At 39.2% G+C, this 26,801-nt stretch overlaps 1 protein-coding gene across 4 annotated transcripts in view; it reads left to right on the top strand.

Annotated features, from left to right (window-relative positions):
• The window catches only part of Cul1 (cullin 1), an 80,169-nt gene that overhangs the window by 1,772 nt on the left and 51,596 nt on the right, over positions 1-26,801 (top strand). The window lies entirely within an intron of this gene.

The following is a 26,801-nucleotide window of genomic DNA, read 5'->3' as shown; positions in this document are numbered from 1 at the left end:
TGTCGGTGCTTGTAGTTAGTTCGCAGTCGTTGGGGGTTTGTGGTAAGGTCACGCATACTGAAATGCAGTCAAGTTGTTCAAGTGTTTTTTGTTGCTCTCTGTGTACTTGCTCTTTGCTGGAGTAGCATTAAAACAGCCAAAAGCTGGAGTGTGGATCACTGATTTAGAAAGGCACTTACTGGGGTGGCAGAAGAGGAACTAAGTTCCTTTTTACTTTAAGTTTCTAGGACCTAAACCTGACACACTGAAGAAGCCAGTGTAGTTTAAAGATAATAAGGATGTGAGGTTTTTCTTTGTTTGACAAGGTTTCAAGATGTTAGATTTTATTTTTACTTAACGCGTGTATTTCTTGCTTCCCATAGTAAGTTGAAACAGTTATATCTCATTTTAAATTCTGAGTATGCAAGCCTGGCTTGTTTTATCTTCTATAATGCCCATTTTTGGAGGTTATGGGGGAGCACTTACTAAGCCTGGGAGGAAAGGCTGAAGTGCTTTTTATATGTGTTAGCCTTCTCCTTTTCCTCCCCTCCCCCCCCCATTGGCATCATATTTAAAAAACTAAAAAAGCCAACCAACTTTAGATATCCTAGCATGTGTCATTAGTTTGTAAAAATATATCTTTTCTGAGCCTTATGGTCAGGCCCTGGTAGGTGTGGCCCGAATTCCTAATATGCCACTTACCTCTGAGGGCTGAGCTGATTTGGCCAGGTGTTTTTAGACACTACATAGACTCTGTTGTTCTAGGAACTCCACCTTCTGCTCTAATTAATTCTGTCAGTGCAGGCTTAATTCCCATACATTTTGACTATGAAATCATTGCAAACAGAGTAAGTCCTTTACTTTGTACCCCTCAAATAACATAGAACATGATCTTGGTGGTTGCTTGAATGAATTTTTTGGACTAACTAAATTAACCCTAGGGTTTTACTACTCTCCCTAATTTTGGCTGCAGAAAACATAGTCATGGCTGCAGTTGAGCTGGTTAAGAGTGCAAACTTTATTACTATGTTGCATGCTTTTCTAGAGTGAAATTTGTCGTCTTAATCTTGTGTCTCCCCATTACTAGTTACTATGTCCTAGGGGGAAAAATGTTGAGGGTTTTTTTAGTTGTGGAAATCCAAACAGTATGAAATAAGTAATTCTAGTTTAAGGGGTCAGTATTTAGACTTTCTGTGTTGTTTATTTATTTAAGCAAAATTCTTTGACCCCTTTGCCTTTGAAGTAAAGCAGGTTAGTATTTAAGACTGTTCCTGCTGGGAAGATAGGCCAGCCCAGCTGTACCAAAAGTGTCTGTGGGGAAGTAAGCGTGTGGACAATGAAGTTCAAGTGAGCGCACTGGAAGTCAAGGAGCAGTTACTTGGCAGCCTTCAGATTTAATTTGGTAGGGCTCCCCAAAAGTTATGAATTACTTACAGTTTGAGCTCTCCATAAGTCCCAAAGCATATTCTTTCTACTCTTAGCAAGGAAATCATAGGATAGTCTTTGAGGATCAGTGGTTTTATTTTGAAATTATCTTTTAGATATGACTGGAGAAAAAGCTGTTAACCATCTATTTTAAGGGACAGCTCAATTCATTTTTTTTATATGTTTAAGCACGCACGCTTGCATGTGCATGCACCACAGCACACATGTGGAAGCCAGAAGGCAAACTTCAGTAGTCTAGTCTCTATTTTGTGGGTCCCAGGGACCAAACTCAATTCTGTAGTCTTGGCAGCAAGATCCTAAGGTGGTGGTTTTTGTTTTTTGGGGGTTTTGTTTTGTTTTGAGACAAGGTTTCTCTGTGTAGCTTTGGAACCTGTCCTGGAACTCGCTCTGTAGACCAGGCTGGCCGGCCTTGAACTCACAGAAATCCGCCTGCCTCTGCCTCCCAGTGCTGGGATTAAAGGCGTGCGCCACCACCGCCCGGCCCTAAGGTGGTTTTTAAATGATATCATCTAAGTTTTCTTTAAGCCCTTAAAGTATATGGATTCCTTGGGAATTTCATAACTTTTAAACACAAGCAATGGACACTGGAGAAGTACCTTATAGAACATAACATTCATGTTTGACCACCAGAGTTACAAAAAGCCCAAGTTTGATAGTTTTTAATGTTTCCCTTGGGAAGCCTGGACAGAGATATTCTGCTCTCCGGCTTCTCCTCATGCTTCAGCTTGATTGCACTTGTGTTGTGTTCTGGGTGAACTTCATGTCTCTGTTTTTCCTTCTTACCACTTGTCAGCTCAGGCATCTCCATCTCAGGAAAGCTGGCCCTGCCATCCTGTCAAGGAGCTTTCCCTGGGTCCTCACGATGTCCTGTCTATGGTACCATCTCAGTGCTTAACCATCTGATGACACTTGGTGGTTTCTTCCACTAAACTGACCTTTACCCAGGGACAGGGTGGAACAAATCTGACCCTCGCACCTAGCACAATGCTCAGGTCAACATTCATGTGCATCCTTCCATTTCACATCTTTGCAGAGCCCTGCGAATAAGTACTGACGTTTAGCCCTCCTTGTAGAAAAGAGAAGGGTCCTGGACTTCGTGTAGTTTCCATCAAGGCTAAGAAGGTTGACGTAAAGCCCCAGGTGGGAGGTGAGAGCACGATGGTGCTCCCAGAGCTAACCTTGTAACCAAAGGCTCACCCTGAAAGTCTGATTTCTATGAAAGTAGAGGAAGATTAGGAGAGATTAAAGTGATAGCGCCTTTAAGGATTGCTGTCTGATCATTACAACAGAATGCATCATACACAACTGGTTGGCTCCCAAGAATGAGTTTATTCTTCCTGATCCTTCAGAAAACACTGGAGAGTACTTAGGCACTGATGGTGTAGACATGAATAGCTGTGGAACTTAGGGGCTATTGTTAAATTGGGTGTAATGTCATGACTCATTAGCCTTGCAGAAATTCTTGAAACCAGTTAATAAGCTAATTTTTTAGAGGCCTGTGTCAGAAAATACTTTAGAAAAAGGCTGCCAGTTTGAGTCTGTATAAAGTGTGCACTGGTATAAGTAATTAAAGTTGTAAAATGGTAGTGATTTTAGGTGGACTTGTGTGCTTTTGAAATATTTTTTAGAAAAATAATAACCAAAAAATAACAATTTCAAGTCTCAGGGTGGAGAAACTTAAGCATAATTAAAAAATACAGACTTTAAAGAAGATTCTTGAATTACTTCAAAATTATAAAACTTCCTCAAAAATCTTATAGACAATTAAAGGCAAATGACACACTAAGAAAGTGTTTTTGCAAACATATTTATTTTTTAGACTATCAAAGAGGGCTTATAAACTAATGGAGGAGAAAATTTTCTTCACATGGCAAAGATCAAAATGGGCAAATAGAGTAGGAAACATGGGAAAGCTTCAGCATCACTAGCAGTCTTCCTGAAAGGGGAAATCTGGGATGTTTTTAATAAGCCGCTTCTGTTGAAAAGATAGAGAAGTATGCCTACAAAGAATATAAGTGAATATACTTTTAAAAGGTTTTTTTCATGTATGGGTGTTTACATACATATGTGTGTATGTACTATATGTGTGCCTAGTGCCCAGAGAGGCTAGAAGAGAAAATTAGATCTCATGGAACTGGAGTTACAAGCCACCATATTGGTGTTCAGACCTGAACCTGAGTCCTCAGGATTTGCTCTTAACTGCTGAGCCATCTCTTCTTTGAACTCACAGAGATCTGTTTGTCTGCCTCTGCCTCCCAAGTGCTCGGATTAAAGGAGTGCACCACCACCACCACCACCACCACCACCACCACCACCACCACACATCTTGATTGGGAGCAGGCAATTCAAAAAAAAAAAAATCTCCCCCACGTACAAAATGTTGGAGGCTTATCTATTTGAAAAGCGTCTTCTAAGGGGAAGTTGGTATTGCAGAATGTGAGAGATAGTCTCAAAGACAAACAAAACCCAAAGCAGGTGGATGCCATCTGGGAGTTTAAGGTTGCCCTCTAGCATGCACACACACATACATGCATGCATACACATACACACGTTCACATACACATGCACACAGATGGCATGTCTTTTTGTAGATGTAGCATGACCACATACCTAGAACCAGGGGTGGCAGCAGGAGGTGACATCGAACTTACTATGAACTCTTGGGTGTTTCCAGGATTACTATCCATGTCTGAGAATCTCACGAGAATGGGGAGTGCACTTAACCCCTCATTTCTTTGTTTGGGGTCAGTACAGTAGTAAATTGTCTTCAAATCAAACAATGTAAAACTCCAAGTTGGGTCTGGTGTGAAGATCTAATACTTGGCCCACTCAGCAGGTCAACACAGGAAGATCAGCCCAGCAACCTAGTGACCTGCCTCAAAGTGAAAAGTATTAAGGATATAGCCATGTGATAGAGTGTTTGTCTAGTGTTCATGCCCACCTCCCCACTCCCCAAATACAAATAAACAAAAGGGTTGGAATAAAAGAAGTATTCTCTTCAGCTAATTTGTAGTGGAATAGGAGGAAGTATTGCTTGAATGCTGGCTTAACTGCTCTCCGAATGAGTTTTCAACTCAGGGTTAGATGACTTATTTTAGCAGAATACCAGGAGAGGGAGGCTGTTGTTGTTTTGGCTTTAATTGAAAACCCTGATAAGGTGATGAATAGCTATATGTTCTCATGATATATCTCTTTCAGATTCTTCTTGTTGAGCAGGTAGTTTTTCAGGCCTTAGTACTTATTGGCCACATGACTAAGTGGTCACTGTGCACATGAAACAGTTGAAATTGACTGAGTAGGACTGTGGAGACGATGTGTTGAAGTAGAGTTCATTGCCTCAGTCATGGCATACTAATCTTAGCCAAAGCAGTTCTCATGCACAAGCCTCGGAAAGGGAAAGGAACAAGGGACCGTGATCATACACCTGCTGGGAACATTTTGGTGTGAATTTGGGGGCACTACTGGCTTGATGTCATCATATCAGAGGTATTGTGAAATTGACAGGCAGCATTTATGTACTTCATTTGGACTGAAAACTAGTACTTTCCCCCTACAGACAATGAAAGGCTCAGCAGTGAAGAGATCTGCTAGTGAGTTGTGGGGTGAGGATTTCAAGTACCATAAACACTTCTGTGTTTGCCTCAAAATACTCTTGTAGTGTTTCTATAGTTCAGCAGGCATCTAAAATGCTTAAAATCAGAAACTTTTTGAGGACTAGTTCAATGTGCCAAATTCCACACTGAATTTCGTGTGACCTGTCACTGTCAGAACACTGGCACACTGATAATGCTATATGAAAGTACCTTCATTTTAGCCTATGTTTGTAAAGTGTGTGCAGAACATAGATAAGTTGGTGTTAGATTTGAATCCCACATCCAAGATATCTTATATGTGCCTATGACATTGCAAAGTCTGAGAGACACTTCTGGTTCTGAGCATTTGGATAAGGAATCCTCAACCTGTAATCCATACCTTGTTAGTCCTATGAGGTCTGTTTATTTCCTATGTTATTCTTTAAAAAATAGTCCAAGTTGCTATTAGTAAATTGATTTCCTGACCTGTATAATAATAATGGATTATAGCTCTCAATTTCAACATGTATGCTATATGTAGATGATCATGATAAAATATAATTCCATTTCTCCTTATATTAAAGGAAAATGCTTAGCAATAAAATATATAACATTACTGGTCTATATCATTGGAGTGCAGATGTAATTCTAAACGGTCTTATTAAATAAGAAATAGAGCCAAATGCAGAGTTAAAAGCCCAGAGGTCAGAGAGCAGTAGCCAAGAGCCAAGACCACCTTCTTATCACCCGCTGCCACTGCCATCCTTCCCCTGAGAAAGAGACCTACTTCCTGTGTGTCTGTATTTTTATTGCCTTTCTGTTCTGCCTTCTCATTGGCTCTAAACCCAACCACATGGCTTCTTCGCCACTGCTTGTCTATACAGACCTCCAGGTTCTGTGGTTGGTACTTGGATTAAAGGTGTGTCACCATGCTGGCTGTGTCCTTGAACATGCAGTCTTTGTCTGCCATGTGATTGGATTAAGGGCGTGTGCTACCACTGCCAGACTTCTGCTTAATAGCTATAACCTCTGATCCCCAGGCAACTTTATTTATTAACATACAAATAAAATCACATTTCAGCACAAATAAAATATCACTATATTTCCCCCTTCTTTTTTTTTTTTTTTGGTTTTTTCGAGACAGGGTTTCTCTGTGTAGTTTTGCGCCTTTCCTGGAGCTCACTTGGTAGCCCAGGCTGGCCTCGAACTCACAGCGATCCGCCTGGCTCTGCCTCCCGAGTGCTGGGATTAAAGGCGTGCGCCACCACCGCCCGGCATATTTCCCCCTTCTATTCTAATAAAAGGAAAAAAGGAAAAAAGTTGTAACTAATATAGGAGAAACTATATACAATAAGTACAATAACTATATACAATATATACAAGCGATAAATACCTAAACAATGTCTAGTCCATTTGCATTTGACAAATTCAGAGAAAATAATTCCATTATTTATCCTATTTTGGTAAATCCAAAATGTACCTGATTCACTTTTATCCTAACTTATATTACTAACAGAGAACTATCTTATAATGTCTTTCAAATTTATACACTTTCACCTCTTTAGTGAGGTTTTTTCTGAAATTCTTAAAAAGAAAAACTATAACTATCTAATTTTTAATTATAACTATCTAATCTTCAACTCCCTCAGAGAACTAAGAAGGAAATAATATTACCTAAAAAAATAAAAACAGGAAGTGCACACAAGCGGCTTCCAAAAAAGGTGTGAGTTGACAGAAACAGCCAGCTGCCTGGACAGTCACCCAAGGTTTCTCCACAGCATTGGGGCATCTTCAGCCTATAGGCTTAGTGTATCTGACAGATTCATTTGTTAAGTAGAATGTACACAAGTCCAACAGTTCGACCTCACATTTGGTGAGAGTAGTCCATGTACCAGAAACACCTGAATTCCACTAGTGTCCTGTCATGATTCAGGATTTTAAATTCTGGAAATTGTTGATATTTTTTAAATTCAGCTGTCCATTCTTCTTTGGTTGTGTGTGTGGTTTCATCTCAGCATCCCATTCTTCTCTGCATCCCTCTATTAAATGCTAGTCTATCATTGAGTGGTTAGACTCTGTCACCTTAGTTACTCTTTCAAGAATAACTGTTTCAGCTGCTGTTCCACTGCACATCAGAAGCCATCCACTGCCATTTCAGCTGCCTTCGAAGAAAGAGGCACTGTACCTTTTCTGGATTGTAAAGGCCACTTCAGGGATGGTGCCATATTGTCCTGACCTCAGAAGATGCCTTTTGTTAAAGCCACAACCACACTTGTATTGGCAAGAATCAGTAGTCCTTTGTTTTGTGTCCTGTCTGTCCTGTTTGTCAGCAGTTGATTCAAGGATACTTTGTTGTCCAGTGGCTAACTTTTGCCACAATGAAAGTTAACTCCATATACAGTTTCTTCAATGCCCATATTTTCTCTGAAGTAGATTGGTGCTGCCAGAAACTGACATGTCTCATAGTCATACCAAAAAAGAAAAATTTTCTAAGTTATTAAAACATTTTAAATGCCATATTCTGTAGATCTCTGAAAGGTTTGAAGATGATCTGTCTGTGTAAAATATATCTGCTCGATCTTGAAAACATACCTAATATGACTACAAGTTCGATTGTAATGTCTAACTACTAACTTTTGTTTCTTTATATCCTAATGGTAATAATAACATTCAAGGATCAGCAAATTGCACTACATTGTTAAATGAATGGTATAAGTACAATATCTTGAACAAGATTAGAAATATACATATGGCATTTTCTAACAATATCAATCTCAATATATATAATTTGTATACAATATACAAAAATCCAATCTAATGTAAAGTATTTAAAACTAGTAATTGTCTTTTAAAAGTAGATTCAATAATCTATCTTTTTATTTATATTGTATCTATATCTTCTCTTTATTTTTCCGAGTAGATTCAATAATCTACCCTCTATTCTATCATTTCTATATATCCTGTTTTTTGTTTGTTTAAAAGAAGAACCTTAAATCTAATCTCTTTTGCTTAGCCCTTCTCCTAACCCTTAACAACAACTTGTATGTAACCAACCCTCCTAAACAGTGAAAATTATCCCAGACCCCAAACGCATTAAAAGACCAAAAAACCACCCGCCCCACACCACCTCTTTGGGAATGTGGGTGTTGTATTCTTAAAATTGCTTCCTACTGGGTATGGGTGAAGGCATCTTTATTCTGAAAAGAAAAATTATGGGTTAATTGTCAAATTCTAGAAAAGGTAGCTATATCCTTTGTTTTCCAGTCTGTGCATAATGCCAAAGTTCAGGGCTTATCTCAAGTCCTTATTCAAGTAGTCTTTGAAACTGGATCATCTCAGCTAGCCATCTCAAAATTGCTCTGAAGAGTTTGTAGTCCAAAGTTGATCTGTAGATGATGTTTGTCAGCTTAGTGGTATTATTATTGTCCATGTGGAATTGTTGTTGTTGTGGGGCCCCATCTTCCTGGAGACTTCAGTTGATGTTAGGCCTGGTCGTGATTTCCTACAGAAAACTGACAAGAGACTTGAACACAAAGACATGTATAGGCAGCTAATTGAAGCCTTTTTTCTAGAATTAGTTAGTACTCTATATGACCATTAATATCTTAACAAACTTTAAAAAATATATATATTAATCTTGTAAATTTTGATATAAAATTTATACTTTAAGAAAAGTTTAAAGAATCAGAATAGAATCAAAGAATTGAGATTAGTAGTAATAGAATAGTCCCTTAATTTTTTTGTTTTTGTTTTTTGCTTTTTCTCCTGTCCCATATCAGAAGATGGCTCTTTCTTCTGGAATGATACAGGGAGTTTGCATTTTCTTTTTAACAACATGCTTGGGTTTAAAGGAGGAGAGAGCCATTCTCCAGCTCCAAAGCCAGCTTTAATTTTTAATTGAACTGGGACTACAAGAAGACCATTTGTGTTAAATGTTTTTAGAGAAGAGCAGAAACAAACATTTAGGAAGACTTATGAAATTTTATAGATGATATACCAATAGGCCATTTTTCTCTTTTTCTTGGGACATTTTTTCTAGATGATTTGTCCTTTTGTCCAGTGTTCTTCAGATTCCTTAGCCTTATTTCTCCTAAAAGACAAAAACAAAACCTTTCCCCAAAACTAACTTTGGGGGGGTTCCCTTTTGGCAAGTTATATCTGTTTAAATGAAAAGGCATGTGTTAATGGTATGTTAGTTTAAATTGGATGGTCACACTGGTTAATGAATTATCGCCTCTTTTAATTAAGAGGCCTCTTGTTCAAATCAGACCCTTATCAATTTTGTTGGTATCCACAGCTTACCTTCTCCTGTAGAAAAACAAAAGCAAAACCTCGCCCCCAACGTAACCCATATCCTGGTTTCCATTCTGAGGTCAGCACATCCTTAAAGTATATGCTGATTTAATTCTGTAGTTTTTTCTATTATCCAATGTCTCTTTGCAGCTGTTGTTCCTTTCTCATTAGCATTCAAAGTTAATAGAGCATTATGCAGTCTATCTCTGGGGGTTTTGTTACCTCTGTTTATTTAGCATATCCTTTAGAGTTCTGTTTGATCTTTCTATAACTGCTTGGCCTGTAGGATTATGTGGTATACCTGTAATATGCTTTATATTGTAATAAGCAAAAAAGTTTCATTTTAACAGAAACATGCTGGAGCATTGTCAGTTTTAATTTGTGCAGGTATACCCATGATGGCCATAACGTCTAGCAAATGAGTGATTACAGAATCAGCTTTTTCAGAACTCAAAGCAGTTACCCATTGAAATCCTGAATAAGTATTAATGGTATGGTGTACATATTTCAATTTTCCAAATTTTGCAAAGTGAAACACATCCATCTGCCAGATTTCATTCCTCTGAGTACCCTTTGGGTTACATCCTGCTGGTAATGGTGTCTGGTTGTAGAAGGAACAAGTAGGACATTTCCTTACAATTTCCTTGGCTTGTTGCCAGGTTATGAAAAAATCATTTTTTAAACCTTTGCTATTGACATGCTGTTTCTTATGAAATTCTGAGGCCTCTAGCACATTTCCTATCAAAAATTTATCAATCTCATCATTACTTTGTGCTAGAGGGCCCTGGAGGACCGGTATGGGATCGGATGTGAGTTATATATAAAGGATGATTGAATAAATAGTGAATTTAATTCTGAACCATCAGGGATAAATTTCTGCAGTCTCAATATGTAATACCACTCTTTCAGCATACTGAAAGTCAGTAACTATGTTGAGAGCTTCTGAAAAATCCATTAATACCAACAGAATAGCATATAATTCTGATATTTGAACTGAATTATAAGGACTTTGAACCACTTCAATTTTCTGATTTGTAACTTGCCTTTCCTTGTTTGTTTGCATCTGTATAAAATGTACGAACTCCAGATATGGGTGTTTCCTGAACAATTGGAGGCAAAATCCAATCAGCTCTCTTTATAAGATCAGTTCTATCACTTTTGGGATATTTGCTGTTAATCTCTCCCAAAAAATTACTGCAAGCTCTTTGCCAAGGTTCACTTACTGCCCATAATTTTTCAATGTCCTCCTTAGTTAGTTAAAGGTACGACAATTTCTGCTGGGTCTATTCCTCCTAATTGATGACGTCTCAATTTTTCTTTCAAAATCAAGTCAGAGATTTTTTTCCACATAAGTTTTTAATTTTTTACTCTATTTAGTAAAAATATCCACTCTAATATAATATCTTCCCTCTGCATTAAAATTCCTGTAGGAGAATGCCTAGAGTGTAAAATAACCAAAATGCAATCCAGCTTTGGATTGATATGATCCACGTGTCCTTCATGTACTTTCTTTTCTACCAAGGCCAATTCTTTCTCAGCTTCAGGTGATAATTTTCTTGGATTATTTAAGTCCTTGTCACCTTCTAAGGTTTGGAACAAATTCAGTTCATCATTTTTTACCCCAATAATAGTTCGTAGATGAGAAATGTCTCCAAATAATCTTTGAAAGTCATTAAGAGTCGTAATTGATCTCCCCTAATTTGCACCTTTTGGGGTCTAATTTTTTGTAGACCTATTTTATATCCTAAATAATTAATAGAATCTCCTCTTTGTATCTTTTCAGGAGCAATTTGTAATCCCCAGCAAGGCAAAATTTTCTTTACTTCTTTAAACATTCTTTCTAAAGTATCTGCATTTGAGTCAGCTAGTAAAATATCATCCATATAATGATAAATTATAGATTTAGGAAATTTTTTACGTATCACTTCCAATGGCTGTTGTACAAAATATTGGCACAGGGTTAGGCTATTTAACATTCCCTGTGGAAGGACCCTCCATTGATATCTCTTAACCGTTTGAGAATTATTATAAGTAGGCACCGTGAAGGCAAATCTTTCTCTGTCTTTTTCTTGTAATGGTATTGAAAAGAAACAGTCTTTTAAATCGATAACTGTAAGAGGCCATCCTTTTGGTAACAGAGTAGGCAAAGGAATTCCAGGATTGTAGAGAGCCCATTGGCTGAATTACTTTGTTAATTGCTCTAAGTCTGTTACCGTTCTCCATGTACCAGATTTCTTTTTATTATCAAATACAGGAGAATTCCAAGAACTGATTGATTCTTTGATATGCTGAGCATTTAACTGCTCTTCTATCAGCTCTTCTAAGGCCTGGAGTTCCTCTGTTGTTAAAGGCCATTGCTGAACCCATACAGGCTCATCTGTTAACCATTTTAAAGGTAGAACTGTTGGTGTCTTTGGGAGATCATCAGTTGTGCCCTGTTCTTGTACAATCTGGATGGCTGGTGACCACTCATTAGAATAATACCTTCTAATATTTCTCTCAGAAATGTGTGTTTATGGATTTGTTTCTGAGGTTGGAGGGATGTTAATCTGAGTATTCCATTGTTGTAACAGGTATCGACCCCACAAGTTCATAGTTATGTTGGCCACATATGGTTTTATTTTTCCTCTCTGTCCTTCTGGACCTATATATTCAAGCCATCTTGCACTCTGTTTCACTTGAGATAATGTTCTAATTCCTAACAGCTGAACATTTACTTCCTGGAGAGGCCAAGTTGAATGCCAAAATTCTGGTGCAATTATGGTCACATCAGCACCTGTGTCTACCAGACCAGACGACAAAACATCATTTATTCTTATTGTTAATTTTGGTCTTTGTTCATTTATAGAAGTTTGCCAAAAAAATTTCTTTATGGTTTCTCCTGAGTTTCCTGTTCTCTCTGTCTCAGCTGTTTCATCATCCCTAGCAGCCTGATTTGTTCCATTAGGCATTTGGTTATTTAATTGGTCTGAGTAGGGGTTTCCTCTACAACTGTAGGAAAGGTCTGAACTGGATTTGCTGTGGGGGCCTGCCTGAGGCCCCCTCTGGAGTTTCCTCACCGAGGTAAAGGATTACCTTGCCTGTCCCTTGTTGATCTACATTCCTTGGTCCAATGTTTATCCTTACCACACCTTCTGCATACTCCAGAAGGAAGGGGCATTCTGTTGCTATTGTTCCTTGAAGAAACATTGTTTCTAGGAATGCCCTGTTTATAGTCCCTTTTCAAATGACCTTGCTTTCCACATACAAAACATCTGATATTCCTCAAACCTCTTGAAATTTGGCCTCCTATCCACATATCATCATGGCCATGACACTCACCATTAAAAGTGTCAATAATTCAATCTTCCAGGGGTGCAGATCTTGCCTTTACTGCCTGATTTTTCTCTTGCATGCTGCATTCGCTTTCTCAAAAGCCAAAGATTTGATTATTATCTGGCTAGCTTCTGAATTCGGGACCATTCTATTTACTGCTGAAGTCAGTCTTTGTAAGAAATCCGTGAAGAATTCTTTTGGGTCCTGTATAACTTTTGTGAATGATTGTTTTCTTTCCTGCTTCTTCAATTTTGTCCCATGCATTTAAGGCTGCCATTCGACATATAATTAGGGTTTGATTATCATATAAACATTGTCTTTGTATTTCAGCATATTGGCCTTCTCCAACAAGCTGATCCTGGGTGATTTGCACACCTCTAGCCCTCCATTGATTTTTCTATGGTTTTAGACTCATCTCTGAACCACATCTGCCATTGCCACTGTGCCCCGGGTTCCAGGACAGTATTTACCAGCTCTCTGCAGTCCTGTGGAATAATCTTATTATAAGTTGACCAGGAGTTTTAGCATTTGCTTTACAAATGAGGAATGCATGCCATAAGATACTGTTGCCTCTTTAAACCTTAAATCTAACATTTCAATTGGAGTCCAATTATTTTGTGCATTCACTTGACCAGGTAGCTGCTGTACAGTTACTGGATAAATTAAGTTTGATTGTTTGAAAAACAGGCTTTCTTTTTGTAACCTTATAATCCAATCCTGAAATAATTTCACCCTTAAATTCTTCTGTCTGAGTCTGAATCTCTCTATAATTCATTTTAACAGGTTTTTCTAAAGCTTTTATCCTGGCACTTAAATTGACTATCTTTTTAAATAGTAAAATAAGGATAAGAAAAGTAATAATATGCATATCTGGTGTAATGTACATCCCATCAACATTAATCTTCTCATATAATTGTTCCATTTTCAGACTGCCTAAAGTTTTATCAAACAAAGACCAATTTTCTTCTAATGCACAGATAATACCCATTTTTTTTTTAATGTGGAAAAATTTTCTCTTTTAAGTAGTTTTTCCTTTTAAAATATCTGATATCTTAGTTGACTTACCAAGTCTGCATAGAACAGTAGAAATCCGAGGGAATTTCTAAACAGCTACCTAGCGTGTTTGGGGAGAGAGAGGGAGGGAGGGAGGGAGGGAAGCCACGTGCTCTCTCTTAAGCCTATTGGAGCTTGAGCACCAGCTTTGTTAAGCCTGAGCCATTTGAGTTGGCATTCTGGCTGCAAGTAGCTCCAGCTGCAGGTAACTGCTTGTAGCTGTGGTGGAATGCAGCTCTGACCGGGTGCTCTGACCAGGTGCTCCGATCAGGCCTGGGGCATGGGCCAAGCCAGGCGGAGCCAGGGAGCCGGGTGCAGCCGGGCCAAGCCGGGTGGTTTTTTAAGAATTCTTGCCTTGTGGGTGCCAAAAAATGTCTTATTAAATAAAAGAAACACAGAGCCAAATGCAGAATTAAAAGCCCAGAGATCAGAGCAGTAGCCAAGAGCTAAGACCACCTTCTGTCACTGGAGTCTTCTCTCTGCTGAGAAAGAAAAAGAACAATTAAAAATAAATAAACAAATAAATAAATACATAAACTTCAATATGAATTAAGTAATTTTTAATGCTTTATAGATATTTAGGCTTAATAGAGATATTCTTCTAATAATCATTTTGCTACCAGTTCTAAGAGGACAAATATTACTTACTAATTGCTAGGTGTTCCTATGAGCGAATTCCATACTTTGTGATATCTGAGATTTTCCATATTTTAAAATGTATGTTTGAGAGAATGATTGTGTAAATGTTCTACAGTCAGAAGAAGAAGAACAATCAAAAGTAGAAGGCTGCTGGATTCATTTTGTAAACATTTGAAGACCTGATTTCAGCGCTCGGCTAGCTTTCAGAGTGGTAGGAGCGGGACAGAACTGTGAAGCTCAAAATACATATTTATTTGCTCTTAACCTCCCTCAGGATTGTGGGTCCTGGTCTTAAGTTCTTAACTTTCTAATACCAGCAGTTTTATAGTTTGTACAGCTTGTTTGAATAACTATATTTCTCCCAATTTTTAAATGATTTATTTTTATTTTCTGTGTATGAGTATTTGCCCACATGTGTATCATGTGAATGCTAGGTGGCAGTGGCCAGAAGAAAGCAATGAATCCCCTGAAACTGGAGTTAAAAATGGTTGTGAGTCAACATGTGGGTGCTGAACCATGGTCTTCTGCAGAGTATCCTCAGAGAGTCAATTATGTTCTCACAGTATTTAGAGTACTTAACTAACCAGTATTCCTAGAACATCTCTATTGTGCCGGGTACTGTTGGGTGTTGAAGACTGAACTGTCAACCAGGCACCGACTCCAGCCATAGAACCATGCGCCTGTGGATCAGTGGTTTTGCTTTCATGAAACCTCTGTTTACAGACAATCATTATACATACATGTGTCAAATTGATGGGATTTATAGTTACTATAGAAACAAATCTCTGGGCACATCTATGAGGAATTAATCTAGAGTAGGTTGGGATGGGCAGTACCATTCCTCCAGCTAGAATCCTGAACTTAATAAAAAGGAGAAAGCTCCCAGAGCATAGACTTTGATCAGCCTCTGCTTCCTGACTGTGGATGTAGTGTGACCAGCTGCCTCATACTCCTGCCGCCATGCCTTCTCTTCATGACAGACTGCACCCTTGAAATGATAGAAAACAAAGCCTGCCTTCCTTGAGTTGCTTTGTCAGGGTATTTTATTGCAGCAATAGAAAAAAATAACTATATTTTCCATTTTTATAATAACAGGTATAAATGTAAAACTTGCTTAATAAAACATTGATTACCCAAATAGCAAAAATTATTAAGAAAGCCTAATTTCAAATTAAGTAAAGAAAATACCATTTAATATTAAATAGTAGCTTTTGTTTACTAATGTTTTCTGTCTTGTGAATACAAGTGTGTTTCATAAGTACAGTATACAAATCAATGAACCTCTAGTTTCCTTTTTAAGGAGAGTTTTACAAATACTACATGAATAAGTTCATCATTCTAGGGTTGCCCTTGTGTTTAATGGATTATAATCATTTTCTACTAAATGCATCTGAATTAGAGACTCATGGGTTGTAAGTAACATCTCCTACCACTCAGTTTTAGAAGGAAGGAAGCAACCATTTGTAGGGAGGGTTCCTACTATGTCCTAGCTATATTTTTACCTATAGTGTTTTATTTAATCTTTACATCAGTTCTAGGAATTTGATGTTTCATTTCCCTCCCTGACCTTAGGGTGAAACTTGTTTGTATTTATGACATACAGCATAGCTATTCTTTGCTTTGTGGTAGTAGGGTTGGAACCCAGGGCCTTATGCATGCTAGATCCTAGACCTTACTACTGAGATATTATACTTCTGATCCCCTAAATGCTATTAAATGATGAAGTCAAACTCTAAATGATATCAATAGCCTCACATTTATCCTTTTGTAAGAACTTTCAGGATGTCCCCTTAGCATTTCTCTTTTTTTCTTTCTTTTTCCAGCATGTATCCAGTGTACAGTATGTTATTAACTACAGCCACTATGCTGTACAGTAGCTCTCCAGAGCTTATTCATCTGATAAAACTAACTGAATCCATTAAACAGTGCCCCCCATCCTTCCCATGGCCCATGTTTAATTTTTAAGGATTACTTTAACATGAATGAACACAATTAAAACTGTCAATATGGAAGTACCCAACAGGTAACTTCTAGGTGAATCTGCTGGTCACAGTTAACATTTTGCCATGTTTGTCTCTTCAATGCCACCTGGTGGTGAGCTGTGGGGGGGGGGGTGTCACAGTGTTGAGGGCTGCCAAAAGGACTTGTTGAAGGCAGTGGAAGGCAGAAACACAAACACGCTGTAACAGAATATGGTCTGTTTTGTATCTGGCTGTGAATTCATGGTCACATAAATTCAGCCATGAGACATTCAGGAAGCATTGCTTATGTTTTTTAATAAGGTATGTGATTTGTTTTTGGTAATTGAGGCATGATAGTTGTCATATCTACCCATTTATTTGTAAGTTATACTTACATTCTCGCTTCAGAATTTAACTCATATCTCGTTCTAGTGTCATAGTGTAATGGGGGTGAGAATAAGCTCTCACGTCTGAGGTATTCTGGGGATCCAGCTGTGACAGCAGTATCAGAAAAGGCAGTGTCTGTTTCCGTTAGCAGCGGAGCCCACCATCCTCTTCTCACAATTGTTTTGAGTGGGCTAGTTTCCATCTCCACTGGCTTCTGGCTGGTTTCCTTGCTTCACTCTAGTAGAGCCCCTTGCCTGCACCATGAGTGTTGGGATTGAACCCAGGGCCCTGTACAAAGTACTCTACCACTGGCTGTTCATCTGGAGCAACATTTTTAAGGTCACCTATCTCCAGACACTTACTGTAGTCGAGACTTTTTTAAACTAGATCTTGTCATTGATAGGTGTTTTCAGCCTTTTCGCTGTTGCACTCATTATGTTAACTCTTCCCTTTTGGTTTGTGTTTCTGGCTTTCTGTATCCAGTGTGACATAGAAAAGCCTCTGTCTCAGTGGCTTCCATTTTAAGCACCAGTCCTCATCTCTGTTCTTCTTTTATACACTTTAGAGATGTTATCCAGGCTCATGCCTGTACTTGTACATTTCTGCTTATTTCTTGAAGTATGGTTTCCTTTGAGCTTCAGTTTTATGTTTTATTCTTTTATTTTATTTAAAATATATTCATTTTACATACCAACCACAGATCCTCCTCTCATCCCTCTTCCCACCTCACCTCCCCGCCTCACTCCCTTCTCCAAAAAGGTAAGGCCTCCCATGAGGAGTCAGCAAAGCCTGGTACATTCAGTTGAGGCAGGTCCAAGCCCCTCCCCCTACATCAAGGCTGTGCAAGGTGTCCCACCATAGGTAGTGGGCTCCAAAAAGCCAGCTCATGTACCAGGGATGGATCCTGGTCCTACTGCCAGGGGGCCCCTTAAACAGACCAAGCTACAGACCTTGCTTATGCAAAGGGCCTGCTCTAGTCCCGTGAAGGCTCCACAGCTGTTGGTCTAGAGTTCATGAGTTCCCACTAGCTTGGTGTGGTTGTCTCTGTAGGTTTCCCCATCATGATCTTGTTATCCCGAGCTCATAGAATCCCGCTTCCCTCTTCAGCTGGACGCCTGGAGCTCGGCCTGGTGCTTGGCTGTGGATCTCTGCATCTGCTTCCATCAATTACTGGAGGAAGGCTCTATGATGACAGGGTATTCACCAGTCTGATTACCTGGGTAGGCCAGCTCAGGCACCCTCTCCATATTGCTAGTAGTCTAATCTGGGGTCATCCTTGTGGATTCCTGGGAACTTCCCTAGTACCAGGTTTCTCCCTATCCTCAGGATGTCTCCCTCTATCATGGAATCTCTTTCATTGCTCTCCCACTCCGTCTCTGTTCCAGCTTGACTATCCCATTCCCTTATGTTTTCATCCCTATCCCCTACCTTCTATTGTCTCCCCCCACCCCCAGTCTACTCATGGAGCTCTCATCCATTTCCCCTTTCCATGTGTCCCTCTTAGGGTTGTCCTTGTTAGCTAGCTTCTCTGGAGCTGTGAGTTGTAGTCTGGTTATCCTTTACTTTACATCTAGTATCCCCTTAAGAGTGAGTACATGCCATGTTCGTCCTTCTGAGGCTAGGTTACCTCACTCATATTTTATTCTTTTATGCTTAATTATATTGATATTTATCAGGGGCAGGCATGCACACCATGACATCCTGAGGAGGTCAGAGGACAACTTTAAGGAATTGGGTCTCGCCTTTCATCATAAGGCACAGGTGGTCAAACTCAGGTCATCAGGCTTAGCACAAAGACCTTTACCCACTGAGCTGTCACACTGGCCAGGTTTTCTAGTTTTTTTTAAACTATCTACTTGGGCATTTCATTTTTGTGTTCTTTTCAAAGTATATATGTAAAATTAAGCCCTTTTATCTCCATTCTCCAGTCATGCTTTTTCACATAACTTACTGCCCATATGAGGTTGTTGTGGGCTTCTTTACTTTTGAGGTCTTCCAGCATAAGTGTTGGATGTAGTACCTCAGAAAGTTTCACAGAAACCCATTTATAGGTGTCTAACTGATCATTTAGCTGGTCTAGAACTGTTGTGAAATAACACACTTTTGAGCTCCATGTTTATTTAATATGTTGTTAAGTGATTGCCTAAACAGGGCACAATTGGTTGAGACCATACAGGCAGCTATTTTTTTATAGCTCTTACAATATACATTTTTTTATTTAATTTTTAAAAGTTATGTGTATAGGTGTTTTGCCTGTATGTATGTATGTGCACCACAGTTGTGCCTGGTGCCCGAGGAGGTCAGAGGAGGGTGTTGGGTCCCCTGGGACTGAAGTTCCAGATGATTATGAGCCACCATATGGGTGCCAGGAATAGAACCCAGGTCCTCTGAAGGAACGGTCCGTGCTCTTAACTGCTGAGCTATCTATCCCTCCAGCCCAATTTTTGTGTTTCTTTTTGTTGTTATTTTTTATTTTGTTTTTGGACCATGAGAAATGTTCATATGTAACAGACCTGTCCATCTGAGACTTAACATTTACTTACCACTTAAAAGCTAATAAGTAGATTTTTTTTTTTTTTTTTTTTTTTTTTTTTTTTTTTTTTTTGGTTTTTCGAGACAGGGTTTCTCTGTGTAGCTTTGCGCCTTGCCTTTCCTGGGACTCACTTGGTAGCCCAGACTGGCCTCGAACTCACAGAGATCCGCCTGCCTCTGCCTCCCGAGTGCTGGGATTAAAGGCGTGTGCCACCACCGCCCGGCAATAAGTAGATTCTTAACTACTGTAATCTCAAAACTGCTGGGTATAAATGATACTGGCAATAACTGTCACAAGACAGTGAAAATCACTGCAGTTTCTTTTCCTTCCTCCCTCCTCTCCCCTCCCTCCCTCCCAAGTTCTGGGTTTAAAGGTATGTGCCACTACTGCCTAGCTTTACTTCAGTTTCTTATTAAAGAAGAACACTGGAAAATGCTGTGGTCTATTGCCAGCATTCATGATCAGGGGATTGTCACATTGCAGACAGGTTAGTGAAAATAAAGATGTCATTTTCTTTCTTCATTCACAGTGTCCCTGAATTCATTACTGTATGAGTGTGAGAGGGTGCAGGTATGTTCAGATGGAAGTCAGAGGATAGCTTTTAGGAGTCTGTTCTCTTCCCCGGAGCTCACATCAGGCTTTCACAGAAGCACGTTGACACTGATCTCCTCCATCAGCCTGCGGCCCCTGCATTCTACCCATGAACCCACTGAGGTCTCTCATGTCAGCTCCCCAACCAGTACCCTTCTTCCTCTGAAGGTGGCTATTTTTTATTTATCTTCCTAAAGACAAATACATCTGTACCTGTATGTTGGTGTTTGCTCTCCTCTGTACACAAAAGGTCTCCCACTTTGATCAGCTAAGGTCTGCTAAGAAGTCCTTGTGTGGTCAGTACCCAGAGGCCCCCCTCATTCCTTTGCATAATTGCACAGGCCACATGGTGTGGACATAGTCTTCTTGTCCCCTGTTGGTGGGTTTTTTTGACCAATTGCTAGTCTTTTGCAGTGACTAAACTTGAATATACAACTTCTTGTGATTTTGGTCTATGAGTTATAGCTGGGTTGACTTTTTTTAAGATTTATTTTTATTTCTTTCTAATTTTGTGTATATAGGGAGAGGTATATGTACATGTGTGCATACAGGTTCCCTCAAATCCAGAAAGAGACATCGTCAGATCTGGTCTTCTGCACGAGCCTCAAACCTTCCTTTCAGCGGAGCCCTCTCCCCAGCCCTGCATGTGAATAGTGTTAGCGTCTGTCCTGGAACTGAAGGAGACATGTTGGAGGCTTGCAGGTGCAGGCTTGAGACAGGCAGCTGTTGCCATCTTTCACTCCTTCCCCATCTGTACCACCCTTACACGGCCAGCTCACTTACTGTAATTCTTTCTCTACATTGCCTTCCTCATCTGGCCTTTGTCTCCCATTGCTGCTGTGGGTAGCGAGCCATTCTCTCAGTTCTCTTGTTCAGGTCTCTGTTAATTGCACTGCCTGTGTCCTCTCCAGGGAGAACTTCACATTTGTCAGACTAACGTTTATAAACTCAGGTTGGTGGAACCCTTTTCTGTTCACAGCTGTAGATCAAAGACCTTGTGTACACTTAGCACAAATGTACCTTCCTGCCTCTCGCAGCTTTTTGCACACTTTCTTCCCTCAGCCTTGCTTGATTTACCCCATTCACTGTACTTCCCTGTTTGTACTTCCGCTGTGGAGATACTGGTCACCCTTGCTAAAAGATAACAAAGCATTTAGTTTGAAAGCCTTCTTTCTTGATCAGTGTGGCCAGACAAGCCTTCCTTCCCTTCTGAACTTGTGTTGCCATTGTTATCTATGTCTTTAGTAGGGTGATAAACTATATATGTCACATGTCCTGTGCATTTAGGCAGATCTGTGAAATTGTCCTTTTTCCTGTTTACCTAATGTTGCAGGGCATAATCAACACCTCTGCTGGTAAGGATAAGCTTTAAGTTGGTGTGCTCACTAATCTGACTTTTAAAGCACATATGTATGAAGAACTCAAGTCATCTTGTGGCTATGTTTTCATTTCTGTGAATGAACAAAACTCAACTGAAAAATTTAAAACTAGCATGTTTAAGTTTGGTTGTTCCCCCATCTGTTTGTTCCACCCCCTGGGGGTGGATTTATTTTATTTTATTTTAGTGTATGAATGTTTTGCCTGTATGTATATCTGGTGACCAGGGGTGCCAGAAGAGGGCATCGGATCCCTTGGAACTAGAGTTAAAGATGGTTATGAGAGCCATATGGGTGCTGAGAACCAAATTCAGGTCCTGTGGATGAGTAGCCAGTGCTCTTAACTGTGAGCTTAACTATCTCTCTAGCCCCCCACCCCCACCCCAATAACTTTGTTTAGGTGTCTTAAACTACACTTGTTTAAATTTGCAATTAAATTATCTCTAGGAAAGTCAGAGTTCTGCAGCCAAGGCTACATCAAGGTCAGAACATTTCAATAGCCTAAAAGATTACCTGTGCCTAGTTGCGGTCATTCCCACCTTTCTGTCTAGAGATGCTCCTTCTGGACATTTCACACAATACAAAAATTTACTTGTGTATGGTGTTTTGTACCTAACATCCACTTGATTGATATATTTTTAGAGTTCATCCATGTTGTATCAGTACTTCATTTTTTTAAAAGTTCATTTTATGTGTATGGGTGTTTTGCCTGTATTTATGTATGTGTACCACATATGTTCCAGAGTCCCTGGAGGCCAAAAGAGGGCATTGGATCACATGGAATTGGTATTACAGGTGGTTGTAAGTTGCCCTATGGGTGCCAAGAACCAAACATGAGTCCTTGCAAGAGCAGCAAGCACTGTTAACCACTGAACCATCTCTCCACCCCCCAGTATTTAATGTTTTTAAATTATTAGTAATATTTAATAGTAGAGCTGCCTTATATTTTGCTTATCATTCACATGTTGGCCAATGGTTATTTGAGTTGTTACACTTTTTTGACTTTTTGGGTATTATAAACACTGTGCCACAGACATTGATATAAAGATTTTTGTGTTGACTTTTTTAAATTTGGGGGTAGATGACTTATTGGAATTGATGAACTACATGCTAAATTTGCTTTAAGCATTTCCTTAAATTCTGTAGATATTTGCTAACTTGGAAAGAGATAAAATAAGGCATTGCAAGTATTTCTGAGATCTCTGGGACTTGATTTGATTTTGGTTGTTCAAGAAGCAGACTTCATTTCAAAGCAGAATTTATTCTCCTTTGGACACATATTTATGTTTCTTCTCTCAGAGCCATTGACTTAAAACCTTGAAATAGCCCAAAGAGTTATAGATAAAGCTTGACTAATATCTTTTAATTAATAATCTTCATTAGGATTTTATTAAAAATTGGTTGTGCTGGGATAAAACCTAGCATTCTACCATTGAACCACAGTGTCAATCCTGATTTAATGTTTATGTGCTTCTTGTCAAATCATAGTTGTTTGAATAGAAGTTCCTTCCAATTTGTGTTTAAAAGAGATCAGCTTTAAGTGAGCTTTATGACCTTGAATTTCAGTACTGAAATTATGTAGCCTTGTATAAAATAGTAAATGCTGTCTTCAATAGATGTACAAAAAGAATGCTAATTTTTGAATATGCAAGTTGTATTTACAACATTCCAGTTCCTTTTCTGGTGTCCTTAAGTGGATTTACAGAATGATAAATAACTAAATTATTTTACATTCAATTAAAAATAACTAATTAATGACTAGTCAAACAAAAGTTTTGTGTGGTTTTAGAAGTACAGTGAAAGACAAGGTTGTGCAGTTACAGCTTTCTGACCTTGCACTTGGCAGGAGCAAGTACAGTTGTCATCACACCTGCACCACGAAGCCTTTTAGCTGTCTTTTTGCATGGTTCTTTTGGGAGCATCTGCTGCTGGCAAGAGTAACTCTTAGAAACAGGCTCCTTGAGGAAGTGGAGTAAGAGGACCCACCTTCTTAGGGAAACAACTTGTAGGGGAGATAGAAAATAGATTCTAGAATTTCAAGTCTTAGGTTGAAATTCTTGCCATTGAGTAATACTGATTTGGGCAAATATTTAATGTCTCTGAGTCTGAATTTCCATGTTTGTAAGATATAGATAGTACCACGTAGAGAGTATAGTTATTGTAAGGATTACATTAGCTGAAGCAGCTTCTATCAGAACAGGTATGGTGATGCACACCTACTGCTGAGGAGGCTCTTGAGTTTGAGACAGCACAGCAAGACCCTGCCTCTGAAACAAAACAAAAAGTACTGTTTGGGTCAGTCTAGTGGAATACCCTGTAGCAGGAATCTTAAAAGGTCTTATTAATGAAAACAAACCTGGAGCCAAGTATTGGGGTAAACGCTGATAAATTTATTAAGGTGCACAATATATTGGAGAACACAAGATCATATTTCCTCTTTTTTTGTCTAAAATTTTAAAAAAGCTTATAACTAATACAAAAAACTATATCCAATAAGTATATACAATATATATATAGTCAAGAATTACATTAACAATGTCTAGTCCACTAACATTTGACAGATTCAGACAAAAAACTCCATTATATATATATTAACAATGTGCAGTCCATTAACATTTGACAATTTCAGATAAAAATTTTCATTATTTATCCTATATAAAACAAGTAGTTGTTTGGTTTTTTTTTTTTTTTTGTTTTTCGAGACAGGGTTTCTCTGTGTAGCTTTGCGCCTTTTCCTGGAACTCACTTGGTAGTCCAGGCTGGCCTCGAACTCACAGAGATCCACCTGGCTCTGCCTCCCGAGTGCTGGGACTAAAGGCGTGTGCCACCACCGCCCGGCTCAAGTAGTTCCTTTTTAAAAGTAGATTCAATAATCTCCCTATTTATCTTATAATATCCGAATTCTTATATTCTTTTTTTTTTCTGAGTAGATCAAAAAATCTGCCTTTTATCTTACCATTTCTATATCTTCCCTTTTTTCATAGTAGATTCAATGATCTACCCTTTTCTATATCTTTTTTCTTTTTCCTTATTTGTTTGGGGTTTTTGTTTTTGTTTTTGTTTTTTTGAGACAGGGTTTCTCTGTATAGCTTTGCGCCTTTCCTGGAACTCACTCTGTAGCCCAGGCTGGCCTCGAACTCACAGAGATCCACCTGCCTCTGCCTCCCGAGTGCTGAGATTAAAGGTGTGGGCCACCACCACTTGGCTGGGAGGAGGTCTTAATTACAGGCTTACAACACAATGGGAGAACCCCAGAGGGCAGAAGTGTTCGCTATGATGTTTTACAATCTTGCATCTAAGCTGTTAACACCCATTATGTAGGATACACAGACAAGGAACTTTCCTTAAGCATTCAGGAGTTTGAAACCTGGGAGGGAATTAGCATAGGGAGGATATCAAGGTCAAGGTCAGCAAGCAAGGCAACAGTTACCCAAAACGGGGGCCAGGGACCTACAGGTCCCCCTTTTACTAAAAAAAAAATGAGCTTCTGACTTAGGTTGCGTGGGACGGCAGCAGGTCACCTTACCCATCACGGAGACACCTGCCCAGGCCACACAGGCACTCTGTCTTAGGTTGGTGAGCGCCCCCCAGGTATTACCCGTCTCTGAATACTCATTATACAGGCTCAATCGTGTGTGAGCTGCAGAGTTAACTGCTGCCAAAGATCTCAAAGTGGCACTGGGCTTGCTATCTGTGTGTTCGACACAGAAAAGACCAACAGAAGTCCTAACCCACCCATAGCCAGTAGGCTAAAGGCAACTGAGCCATTCCCTTCCTTAACGAGCCTTACTGCAAATTGGAGTCCTTGTAAGATGCTATCCCAAAAGCAAATGGAATGAGTTTATAAATTTATAATTTTCAAAGCCAATTGAAATGTGTATAACTATTGAATTAAATTTATCATGCCCAATAGAATGAAAAAATTAATTAATTGTGGTAGCTACTTTTGCTGCCAGGGTCTCCACTGTGCTTGCTGTAGTAACCAATTATGAAATGGTAATCCCAGAAACAGTAGCAGTAGTGGCCGCCACTACTATAACAGCAGCAATGGCAGCAGTGATGTCAAATTCTCTTCTGGAGCGTGTGGTCATCCACTGGCATGGATACAACTCCAGGAACACGAACCGCCAAGCAAGGCCCATTTTTCTTGATCCCAGCACACTTAAGCTGGTAGCTCTGCAAAAGAACAACTAAGAACCATAAAGAAAAAACAGGCAGCTCACAAGGAGTATAACTAATGGTTTCATAATGGCTACATTCAGGTTCATAAATTTTAAGGTATCTTCAAAGGGGGCTAAATGAATTTCAGGAGGCCAGTAAATGTTGCACAGAGCCACTCCTGAAAAGTAGGTACTACACCAGCTTGAAGAGGATTGTGAAAATGAAAAGGCTTAGTTGGCATGCCACTGTTAACAAATGGAGGTCAGTGACCTTCAGGGTTATCCTTATTCTCTAAGGAGTCTGGGTGACACGTTCTCAAACATACTTGAAAAAGCAGTTACCATACATTACCTTTGTAGAATCCAACCTCATGGCTACAGTTCCTAGGCTTACATTAATGCTTGCCAAAGTTGGCCATATTGGGCTCTCAATCCCCATTGGCATCAGAAGAGAGTTTTTCATGAAGGCCCAATAGGTCTCTGCCATGTTGGGCTTCAGCAACAGCTACAGGGTGCACACAGAACTCAGGAATCCAAAGAGGAACCTCATTGTCCTGAGGAAAGACATAAACAGAACCCCAGGCCTACACCAACACCAGATCGGGTCTCCTCCAAGTGTCAGTAGAAAGATCCTTCCATCACTCCAGAGGGTGATTTGCAACAGGAGCCCTCCTGTGCTTATCTGCAGCAGATACTCCAGCCATATCACTCTTGGGAATATACCCAAGGAATGCTGATTCATACCACAAAGATACATGTTCAACTATGTTCATAGCAGCACTATTCATAATAGCCAGAACCTGGAAACAACCTAGATGCCCGTCAATTGAAGAATGGGTTAAGAAAATGTGGTACATATACACAATGGAGTATTACTCAGCAGAGAAAAACAACGGCAGCATGAAATTTGCAGGCAAATGGATGGAACTAGAAAAAAATCATCCTAAGTGAGGTAACCCAAACCCAGAAGGACAAACATGGTATGTACTCACTCATAAGTGGGTTCTAGATAAAGTAAAGAACAATCAGACTGCAACCCACATAACCATGGAGGCTATATAGCATAGGGGACCCTAGAATGACTATGGCTTATAATAAGTTTTGGTTTTACTCAATTACTGAGCAAGCCTCAATGAAACATTTCACTATTAAGATAAGAATTTATACTGTATCAAACTGATAATAGAAAAATTAATTATTTAATTAAAAAAATAAAAATTAAACATAAAAGAAAAATTTGAACTATTAAAAAAACAAACAAACAAACAAACATATTTTGCTAAAGTAAAAAGGAGGAACTAGGGACTCATCATTCCTCTCCACATTTTATTCTTTCCCTTGATTTATATATTTTAAATTTTTTAATCGGTGGATTCTTTTTTTTTTTTTTAAACAAGAACCCTGTATCTAATCTCCTTTGTTTAGCTTTTTTTTTGGACCATTAACAATTACCAGCCATCATAAATAATAGCATTTATCCATAAGCCTTTGAATGA

This window comes from Peromyscus maniculatus, chromosome 3, assembly GCF_049852395.1.
Source record: "Peromyscus maniculatus bairdii isolate BWxNUB_F1_BW_parent chromosome 3, HU_Pman_BW_mat_3.1, whole genome shotgun sequence".
In the NCBI taxonomy this organism is placed as follows: Eukaryota; Metazoa; Chordata; class Mammalia; order Rodentia; family Cricetidae; genus Peromyscus; species Peromyscus maniculatus.
The sequence above is the reverse complement of the archived record's forward strand: the minus strand, read 5'-3'. Positions and strand labels throughout refer to the sequence as shown.